Below are 10,637 nucleotides of genomic sequence, written 5' to 3'. Positions count from 1 at the left end.
TAAACAACCATATGCAGCATCCCCAGACACAGAGATGAACATGGCAGGGCCTTCAGCTCCCAGAAGCTCATAAACTGGTTGGCAAAGAAATGTGTATAACCAGCCAATGAACAAAAGCAGCTTGTGGGAAATGCTAAAACAGAAACGCAAATGGTGGGTCCTATTGCTAGGAGAGATTCATTCTGATAGGGAAATCTGGGAAGGCTTCCTGAGGAGGTAGAATTTGAGCTGGACCCTGAAATTTTGGCAGATATGAGAGTGGAGAAAGAAGGCACAAGATTTCAAGGTGTTTTCTAGGAAGGGGATGTAGATTGTTGGGGCTGGAGGAGAAGAGAGCCAGAAGAATGGAACAGAGGCCTAAGGAAGATGTAGGAGTTAAGAATAAGGGCCAAATTGTGGAGCACTTTGAGTGTCTCATTGAGGTATGTGCCCTTGGAGGAAACCAGAGAAGGTTGGAGTGGAGAACTCCCTCTCTAGCCTGGCATCCTGGATCCTTCTCAGAAGTGGGGTTGTCGCGGAAGAGGAATTCACACTGTTGCCTTCCAAAGGTACCTCTAGCTAACATGTGCAACAACCAAGGAAGCCCATGAGTTAGGTGTCTGCAGGACCACGTCATGCAGAAGGCAGCTTAAAACACTAGTGCAGACTCATCAACAGGATAAGGAGAGTCTAGAGAGCCCACCCAGGTTTATCTATCAGAGGCCAGCTCAAACAGCCCCGGCCCTACTTACATGGTGGAGGGGACATATCTGCTCTGCCTGAGGGTCCCAGGAGACACGAACCTTCTACCAAAGGCCGAGAGGAGCAAGCATGTGCTTCAAAATCCAAGAATGCAGCTCAGTCTCATGGCATTACCTGGCCCAAGTAATCCTGGTCACTAGGAGCAGGGTCTTTCTGCCCTGGAATTTCTCAATCCCAAATAGCTCAGTACTCCTCATTCTCTGCTCCTACCTTAGACAGGCAAGCATTACAGAGAAAAAGCTCATAGCCAACTACTTTATCCTCCTGAAAAGTCTCTCCCATGATTTCTCCTACATCTTTGCTACTCAAAGTGTGATCTACAGATCAGTAGCATCAACATCATCTGAAGCCTTATGGAAGTACAGAATCTTGTGCTCTGTCCCAGACCAACTGAGCCAAAATCCGCATTTTCACAAAACCCCCAGGAAATTTGTGTATGTTATATATGTTGAACTCTGAGAAGCCCATCTTATACCATAATCTTTCCTGCTCTTCTCATAACACCCTGGCTATCCCTTCTCAGTCTTCCTTGAGAACATCTTTTCCTGCCCCTTTTAACGCTGGGAGGCTCTCTGCTTTTTTCCTTCTGCTTCTGCCCCTCTTCCTGGGTCATCTCAGCGACTACCATGGCTTCAAACATCATCTGCCTCTCATGGACTCCCCAGTTTATATAAACAACACAGACCACTTTTCTGGGTGCCTGACTCAGATCCAAATACCTATGAGATGGCTCCAACAGACTCTTCAAATTCCACATGCCCTATGCCAAATTCATCATCTCTCCCCCAGCCCTGGAACCTCATCTTCTGTGTTCTTTAGGTCACCCAGGCACCCATCCAGGGACTCATCCCAACCTCCTGTCTCATCCTTAACCCCTGGGTTATTCTGCTGTAAGTCCTACTTCCTAAAAAAGAGTTTTTGATCCTGGCCCCCTCCCACTCCATCCTCACTGCCACTGTAATATAGTCCGAATATTTGTCCCCGCCTAAATCTCATGTTGAAATGTGATTCCCACTTTTGGAGGTGGGGCCTGGTGGGAGGTGATCGTATTGTGGAGATGGTTTCTCAGGAATGGTTTAGCACCATCCTCTTGGTACTGTCCATGTGATAGCGAGTGAGTCTTCACAAGATCTGGTCATATAAAAGTGTGTGGCACCTCCCCGCCCCACCATGCTCTCTTTCTTGCTTCCATTCTCACCATGTGATTGGCCTGCTCCCCCTTTGCCTTCTGCCATGCTTAGAAGCTTCCTGAGCCCCCCTGCCCCTCACACCAGAAACATATGCTGCTGTGCTTCCTGTATAGCCTACAGAACCATGAGCCAATTAAACCTCTTTTCTTATAAATTACCTAGTCTCAGGTATTTCTCTAGGCAGCCTAGTACACACTGCCTCCAGTTAGGTTGTTATCGTCCCTCTCCCAAGTTCTGCTGCAGGCTGACCAACTTGCCAGCACCACTATCCTCCAAGCAGCAACTCTGCCATCCAGGCTGAAGGAGGCTCTGCCATCTTGTAGCTATTGGTACTGGTACACATGGTCTCCTTGGTTCCTGCAGGGAAAGTGAATGCTGGAATATCTTGCACCAACGAAGGACACAACCCACTGGAAGAACTAATCACATGTCTCTATCTAACTTCAAGGGGTGAGGGGCGTAGGGAAGGGTGACCCTCCTATGTTGCAGTCTGGAGGGAGGAAACAACTGAATATGGATGAATACCAGAAACCTCTACCAATCATTCTCCTGTGCCGCTTTATCTCCTCTAGCCTTTATCGGATGTACCATGCATTTGTCTGTTTAAATACTTCTGTCCTACTTCCCCCAACCCATAGAGAATCTAAGCTTTTTGAGGGCAGATAATTCATTTTGTTTATTGCATTGCTGCATTTCCAGTACCCACAACAGGGTCTGACACTTAGTAATCACTCAATAAATATTTGATGAATGGCTTATTAATAAGATGAAAAAATACATGATCTGGGCTGTATGTGTTTACTGGGGCAAAGGTAGGGCCAATGTTGAAGAAGGAGCCTGGAAAGTAAGAAGGGGTCATATCACAAAAGGCATTATAAGCCATATAAAGGAGATTTCATTTTATCCTATAGAGGGCAGACGGCCAGGCCTGGTGACTCACACCTGTAATCCCAGCACTTTGGGAGGCTGATGCAGGCGAATCACTTGAGCCCAGGAGCTCAAGACCAGCCTGGGCAACATGGCAAAACCTTGTCTCTACAAAAAATTAGCCAGGTGTGATGGCCACCTGTAGTCCCAGCTACTTGAGGGACAGGTGGGCAGATAGCTTGAGCCTGGGAGATCAAGGTTGCAGTGAGCTGTGTTTGTACCACTACACTGCAGCCTGGGGGACAGAGTGAGACCCTGTCTCAAAAAGAAAAGAAAAAAACCTGCAGAGAACCACTGGAGGGATCTTAAAAGGGAAGTAACATGTTCTGGGAGATCACTTAGGAGGCAGGTTGGGAGGGTGGATTGGAGGGAACCCATTGGAGGCAGGGAGACCAGCAAGAAGACAACGGCTGCTGGTTTAGAGCTAGATGGTGGAATTTGTGAAGCAGGAGCAACAAAACTTGCTGAGAGATTAAATATGGGGTTTGTGAGGAGTCAGGATGACTTTAAAGGGTTTGGCATGGGTTACTAGAAGGCTAGGAGGATGGAGTTCCATTTACTCCTCCCCAGGTAAGAAGGACTGAGGAGTAGAGAAGACCTGGGGGAAGTCACGTAATGAGGAATTGTTTGGGACATGTGAACTTTGACATCGCTAGTCACATGCCCAGACCTTGCTAAACTGCATGCAACTCCCTGCATAGATGTTTTTCCTTATCACTGGAATTTTTCACTGTCCCCTGACCCTGGAATAGCATTCTCTCTCTCTGTTAACTACTCCTAGCTCTGACCTCAGAAAACAAATCAGAAAGAAAAGAAGCCCAAGAAGATGGGGCATTCTTTCTAGTTCCCACCTCCCTTGATGGCACCAAACTGTACCTGCCCTCACTCTCAGGTGGGTGTAGAGACCTCTAGAGCTGGAAGAGAGGAGTCAGCTGGGTCCCTTGCAGGCCAGGAGCAATGGATGGATGGCTGCTTGGATGGTGGACAGCCTCCAGGCAGGACCAAGGTAGGTACCCTATTCAAAGGCAGTCATTACAGCCAACTCTTGTTAGCATATTACTTGTGACAGCTTCTCTGCCTCACATGGCTTCTGCCTCTCTGCCTTCCCTGGGTTCTTGTTCCCAACCTTGGTCTAATAAGAGTGCTCCTGCCAATCTTATTCTTATCCTGACCCAGTTCCTCATGCCTGATATCCCTCCTGTACACCAGCCTTTTCCAGCGTCGTATAGGATTGAAAGTGATACCTCCTGTGCCATCACTCAACACGAGACAGAAGCCGAGCAGCGCTGCTGCCATGTCCTTCTGCGTGAGGGAAGAATGCCAGCTAATTTAATCCAGTCCCTGGGAAATCTTCTCTGGCCCCATCGGAAATAACGTGCTGGGAAACAGTCCAAGGCCACTGTCCAGCTACAGCCTGACTCCAGCAGTATGGTTAGGGATGTAGTTAGGTGCACAGTTAGCTGCTCTCCTGCTCCCAACTGCTGTGCTGGGAGGTGACTGAATGTCGCCTCATGCATTAACCATACATGGGAGAGAGCTGTGAGAGCTTCATTACCCACCTGCCCTCCTATAGGCCCCATCCCTCCATCACAGGCCATCTGGATTGACACCTTGATTGATTACCAGGGGCTCCATTGCATCTGCTGCAGCGTCACCTGACAGAACAGGGAGGAGTTGTGTTGTACCTGACCTGTCAGTCTCTGCTGGGTGTCCCCTCTGGTGGTGCATGGGCACATCACGCTGGCATATTCAGTGGAACCCTCATTTTATGGACAGATGTCTCCTGCTAGGATAGCATCTGCCAACCCACAAACCCACTCCAAATCCTATATAAGGGGCTTTGGCAAAAAGAGTTCAAATTCAGCAGTTTTGATAAACCTCCAGAGAAAAGCATCCCTGGGCTGTTTCCAAGGATGGTAAATACCCACATCAACTGGTAAATTATAAAACTCAGCCACAAAATAAAGGGCTGATGGTTTGCAGAGAAATTGGCACAGTTGGGAAAGAAAGAATACTGCCAGTGATACAGCCTCCTCTTTCCAAGTGTTGGTGGTAAAGAAGAAATGACAAGCTGCTGCATCCAAAGCCTTTAGAGGGAGAAGAAAAGGATTTGCTGTCTTGAATTTTGGTATAGAGGGCAGTAGCCTTAAGTTTAGGAGGAGAGGAGGGAGGCTAATATTTGTAGAGTTCGTGTTTTGTGTACAGGACCTCATCAAATCTTTACCACAGCCTCACGAAGCAGGTATTTCTGCACTCATTTGTCAGGTGGGGTAGTAAGCTCAGAGGTGATGTAATTTGCCAACGGCCTCACAGCTTGCATATGGCAAACCCAAGTTGTCTAATTCTGAAATCTGACCTCTGTCTACTGTTATTACAAGTCCAACCTCCCCCAAGCACATTTCAGGAAAGTGGGAAATCCAAGCCTTGCTTGAAAGGATCTTGACACATTTAAACAAAATCAGAACAAGAAACTTGAGAGCAAGTGTCATTGAATAAAATTAGTTTGAATGATCTATACTGATCTCTATTTACTTAGGGGCCCCATGGGGCATTTTATACATTCAAATATACTTGCATATACTTGAACAGAGATTCTTGAACAAAGATCGGTTGTGCAGATGAGGAAAACCAAATTCCAAAGAGATGCTCACAAATGGTAGGGGAAAGAACGAGTTTTTTTTATTATTTTTTTTTTACTATGTAGATGTGTTTGTGTTCTGGTGGCATGCAAAGTCCTTCTTTGGCATGTGAATATTAGTTATCAAATGCACGTTCTTATAAAAGAAAGAGTCAGATGGCTTCTGCCCTAGTGGCCTTTGTTCCTAGTTCACATTCTTCTGTCACAGAAGGTGGCATACTGTACAATCCTGAGGAACTAGTTATATACAATTATGCTTGTTTCAGAATAGTGGGGGGAAAGTGGAAAAACAATGTCACATTTGGGGAATTAAATGCCCATATAATCCACTACTTTTATTAAAAATATTTCTGAGCATTTATCATTCTTAGTTTTAAATAATATGGAATATACACTTGCCACATGCTAGAATCTGGGCTGGATGCTTTTTATACACACTGATTTAATCTTTACAACAGTACCAAATAAATGGTATAATTCCTAGTGCTACAGGAAACTGAGGCTCGGCAAGTATAAGTAACTTGCCTCAAATTGCACAACTGGAAAGTTTCAGGGCCATCACTTGAACCACATCCGTTGATGTTGGACTAAGGGAATACACGTTAGCACCTCATTAAGCCGGTTGACTTGCCTTGGGTGTGTTCTAATGTCTATGAACTGCCTCATATCTATCACAGGATAATTACACCTAGTCAATGAAACTTTGAGGATTAAACGTGAGACCATGTGGAATCACGTGAACACTTAAGTTACACACAGCCCAGGACTCCTGAGCACGTGCCTGAAGAGGCATACAAGGACGCTCATTGGAGCATTGTTTTGTAACCATGAAAAATTTGAAGCAACCGACATGTCCATCAGCAGGAGAATGAAGAAAGAAATCATGATGGCTGGGCACGGTACCTTGTGCCTACAATCCCAGCAATTTGGGAGGCTGAGGCGGGCAGATCTCTTTGAGTCAGGAGTTTCAGACCAGTCTGGCCAACATGGTAAAACCCCATCTCGAGTTCGATCGGTAGTGGGAGCTGAGAGCAGACCAGAGAGCCCTGCGCAACCCCACCGCCTCCGCCGGCCTAATTACCATCATACCCCGGGAGCAGCCGCAGCTGGCCCCAGTCACCATCATTTCAACCATGAGCAGCGAGGCTGAGACCCAGCAGCCGCCCGCCGCCCCCGCCCTCAGCGCCGCCGACACCAAGCCCGGCACTACGGGCAGCAGTGCAGGGAGCGGTGTCCCAGGCGGCCTCACATAGGCGGCGCCTGCCGGCGGGGACAAGAAAGTCATCGCAACGAAGGTTGTGGGAACAGTAAAATGGTTCAATGTAAGGAACAGATATGGTTTCACCAACAGGAATAACACCAAGGAAGATGTATTTGTACATATGTATTTGCCATAAAGAATAACTCCCCAGGAAGTACCTTTGCAGTGTAGGAGATGGAGAAACTGTGGAGTTTGACGTTGTTGAAGGAGAAAAGGGTGCGGAGGCAGCACCCGTTACAGGTCCTGGTGGTGTTCCAGTTCAAGGCAGTAAATATGCAGCAGACTGTAACCATTATAGACACTGTACACATCGTTGGGGTCCTCCACGCAATTACCAGCAAAATTACCAGAATCGAGTGGGGAAAAAAACGAGGGATCAGAGAGTGCTCCCGAAGGCCAGGCCCAACAACGCCGGCCCTACCGCAGGCAAACGTTCCCACCTGACTCCATGCGGAGACCCTATGGGCGTCGACCACAGTATTCCAACCCTCCCGTGCAGGAAGGAGTGATGGAGGGCGCTGACAACCAGGGTGCAGAAGAACAAGGTAGACTAGTGAGGCAGACTATGTATCAGGGATATAGACCACCGTTCCGCAAGGGCCCTCCTCGCCAAAGACAGCCTAGAGAGGACGGCAATGAAGAGGATAAAGAAAATCAAGGAGGTGACACCCAAAGTCAGCAGTCACCTCAACGTCGGTACCTCTGCAACTTCAATTACCAACACAGACGCCCAGAAAACCCTAAACCACAAGATGGCGAAGAGACCAAAGCAGCCCATCCACCAGCGGAGAATCCGTCCGCTCCCGAGGCTGAGCAGGGCGGGGCTGAGTAAATGCCGGCTTACCATCTCTGCCATCATCCAGTTTAGTCATCCAACAAGAAGAAATATGAAATTCCAGCAATAAGAAATGAACAAAAGATTGGAGCCGAAGACTTTAAGTGCTTGCTTTTTGCCCGTTGACCAGATAAATAGATCTGCATTATCTATGCAGCATTGGGTTATTAATTTTACCTAAAGATATCTCTTTTTGGTAATAACAAACGTGGTTTTTCTGTTTTTAAAGCCTGGTTTTTCTCAACACGTCTTTAAAGGTTTTTAAATTGTTTCATAGCTGGTCAAGTTGAGATTTTTACTTTCATTTTTAATTTGTAGTAAAAGTTCACAACTTGATTTTTTCAAAGAAGTCAACAAACTCCAAGCACCTGTTAATAAAGGTCTTAATGTTTAAAAACCCATCTCTATTAAAAAAAAAAATCGTGATTCATTCATGCAGTGGAATATTATGCAGCAGATAAAATGAACTAGATCTTACAAGTATCAATATGGATACATCTTGAATACAAAATGCTGAGAGAAAAAGCTGTAGTATGTGTAAAGTATTTGTATTAGTCTGTTCTCACACTGCTATGAAGAAATACCCAAGACTGGGTAATTTATAAGGAAAAGAGGTTTAATTGACTCACAGTTCCGCATGGCTGGGGAGGACTCAGGAAACTTTTTACAATCACGGTGGAAGACACTTCTTTGCAGGGCAGCAGGCGAGAGAATCAGTGTGGGGGGGGGCGGGGCGGGGGGGCCTTATAAAACCATCAGATCTCGTGAGAACTCACTCACTATCACGAGAACAGCATGAGGGAAAACAACCCCCATGATCCAATTACCTCCACCTGGTCCCACCCTTGACACGTGCAGATCATTACAATTCAAGGTGCGATCTGGGTGGGAACACAGAGCCAAATCATATCAGTGTTGATGTAAATTTCCAGCACACAAAAATACTATGAATTGTTTACTGAATATACACATACCAGTAAAAGTCCCAAACTCAGATGAAAAATGTACACACATGGAATAATCCATACCTCTGAGGAGGAGGAAGGGGAATGGAATCAGGGAAAAATACAAAGGACACTACAACTGTCTCAATAATTTTTTTTAATCTAAAACGAATGTGGTAAATGTTAACATTTGTTCAATCTAGGTGGTGGGTAGCTGAGTGTTGTGTTTTTTTTGTATATGTTTAAAATAGTTCGTCATTAGAGAAAAGCATCAAGTGGTAAGCAACTGTGAAACATCATTATTATAGCTATTCTTTATTGTTACTGTCCCTGCCATCCAGGGACCCAGGTGACAGTGCTAACCTGGAGATTGGGACACTTATGTGGGCGAAGCTGCCTGATTTACACTCAGGGCTTTTGTAAGGATTAAATGAGGGAATATCTGCAAAGGTCTTGAGCTGTGTTTGCTTCCTTCCTCTATCCCTGGCTTAATAACTAAATTAATTCAAATAGAGACCACAGGAATTATCTGTGAAAGAAACCATCCCAATACCCAACTAAATGAAATTTTTCAATTATCTTAAATGAGATGATGGGTGCACCTGTCCCATATGTGATGTTCAATAGTGACAATTAGCCGGGTACGGTGGCTCACGCCTGTAATCCCAGCACTTTGGGAGGCCGAGGCAGGTGTATCACTTGAGGTCAGGAGTTTGAGACCAGCGTGGCCAACATGGTGAAACCCCAACTCTACCAAAAGTATAAAAATTAGCCAGGCATGGTGACACGTGCCTGTAATCCAGCTACTCAGGAGGCTGAGGCAGGAGAATTGCTTGAACCTGGGAGGCAGAGGTTGTAGTGAGCCAAGATGCACTCCAGCCTGGGTGACACAGTGAGACTCTGTCTCAAAAAAAAAAAAATAGTGACAACTATTGTTCTTCCAGGGAATTAGGCTGGGCCTAAAAGAGACATGCCATTGGCTGGGTAAAAGGCAGATCAACTGGAACCTTATCTCACGCACTTAGCTGGCTCTCAACTTCAAGACTCTGAGGCCTCCTAGCTGTACTTGGGATGTAAGAAGAGCAAGCAGAAGATGGTTTGAGGGACTTCATGCCCCTGATTGTTTTAAACTCTCACCTTCAATTCAATGTTTTCAAAAATTGCTTTTGCACCAGCCTGATATTTTAGTTAATATGAGCAATGACCATGAAGCTGCTGGCAAGTCTGAGGCCACATTGGGGATTTCAGCACAGTGATGGAAGGTAGACAGCTCAGTTATCTGTGGTGATAAAAGACCAGGAGGGGAGGGACACAGAGATCTCCAGAGGCAGAACTTTCAGAGAACAGCAGGTAGGATCTGAAGGAAGAGCGAAAGGAGGGCTTGCCAGAGGAGTGGACACATGGAGGTAGAACCCGGAGGCATTCTGAATATTTCCCCTCGTGCATGCCATATACTGGTCAGATATATTGCCAGCTGAATAATTCCTATAGCGCCACTGGGTTAGGGTCTTCCCGACCTAGCTGGTCTCAGCACCTTCCTTCTTTCCTTCCTTCCTTCCTTCCTTCCTTCCTTCCTTCCTTCCTTCCTTCCTTCCTTCCTTCCTTCTTCCTTCCTTCCTTCCTTCCCTCCCTCCCTCCCTTTCTCCCTCCCTCCCTTCTTCCTTCCTTCCTTCTTTCCTTCCTTTTTTCTTTCTTTTTTGATAGACAAGTATTGTCCAATAGAACTCTCTGTAATGATGGAACTATTCTTTACGTGGTCCAATACGGTGGCCACTAACCACATACAGCTCTTCAGCACTTGAAATGTGGCTTGTGAGACTGGGAAACTGAATTTTTGCCTAATTTTAATTAACTGACATTTAAAACATAAACAGCCACATGTAACTACTGGCTCCTGGATTAGATGGCACAGGAGAGGAAACTGACCTAAAAGTTTGATGGAAGGAAAAAGGTTGGGAAAATTCTGGAACATAAACCACTGTCTATAGGGGGTCAGCCTTGATCAGGCACCACCCTGAGGGCTTCCTAAGCAGCTCTGGGCATCTGAGGCCAGGAGGGGAAATTCCAAAGGAAGGAAAGTGACTAAGAAGCGTGACAGCCT

General features: G+C 46.2%; 1 pseudogene; it reads left to right on the top strand.

Annotated features, from left to right (window-relative positions):
* The first annotated feature begins 6,539 nt into the window (after positions 1-6,539).
* Positions 6,540-7,589, top strand: LOC105510580 (annotated as a pseudogene).
* The last annotated feature ends 3,048 nt before the right edge of the window (positions 7,590-10,637 follow it).

This window comes from Colobus angolensis, unplaced genomic scaffold, assembly GCF_000951035.1.
Source record: "Colobus angolensis palliatus isolate OR3802 unplaced genomic scaffold, Cang.pa_1.0 Scaffold19, whole genome shotgun sequence".
NCBI lineage: Eukaryota > Metazoa > Chordata > Mammalia > Primates > Cercopithecidae > Colobus > Colobus angolensis.
Note: the sequence above shows the minus strand (reverse complement) of the source record. Positions and strands in the feature narration are given on the sequence as shown.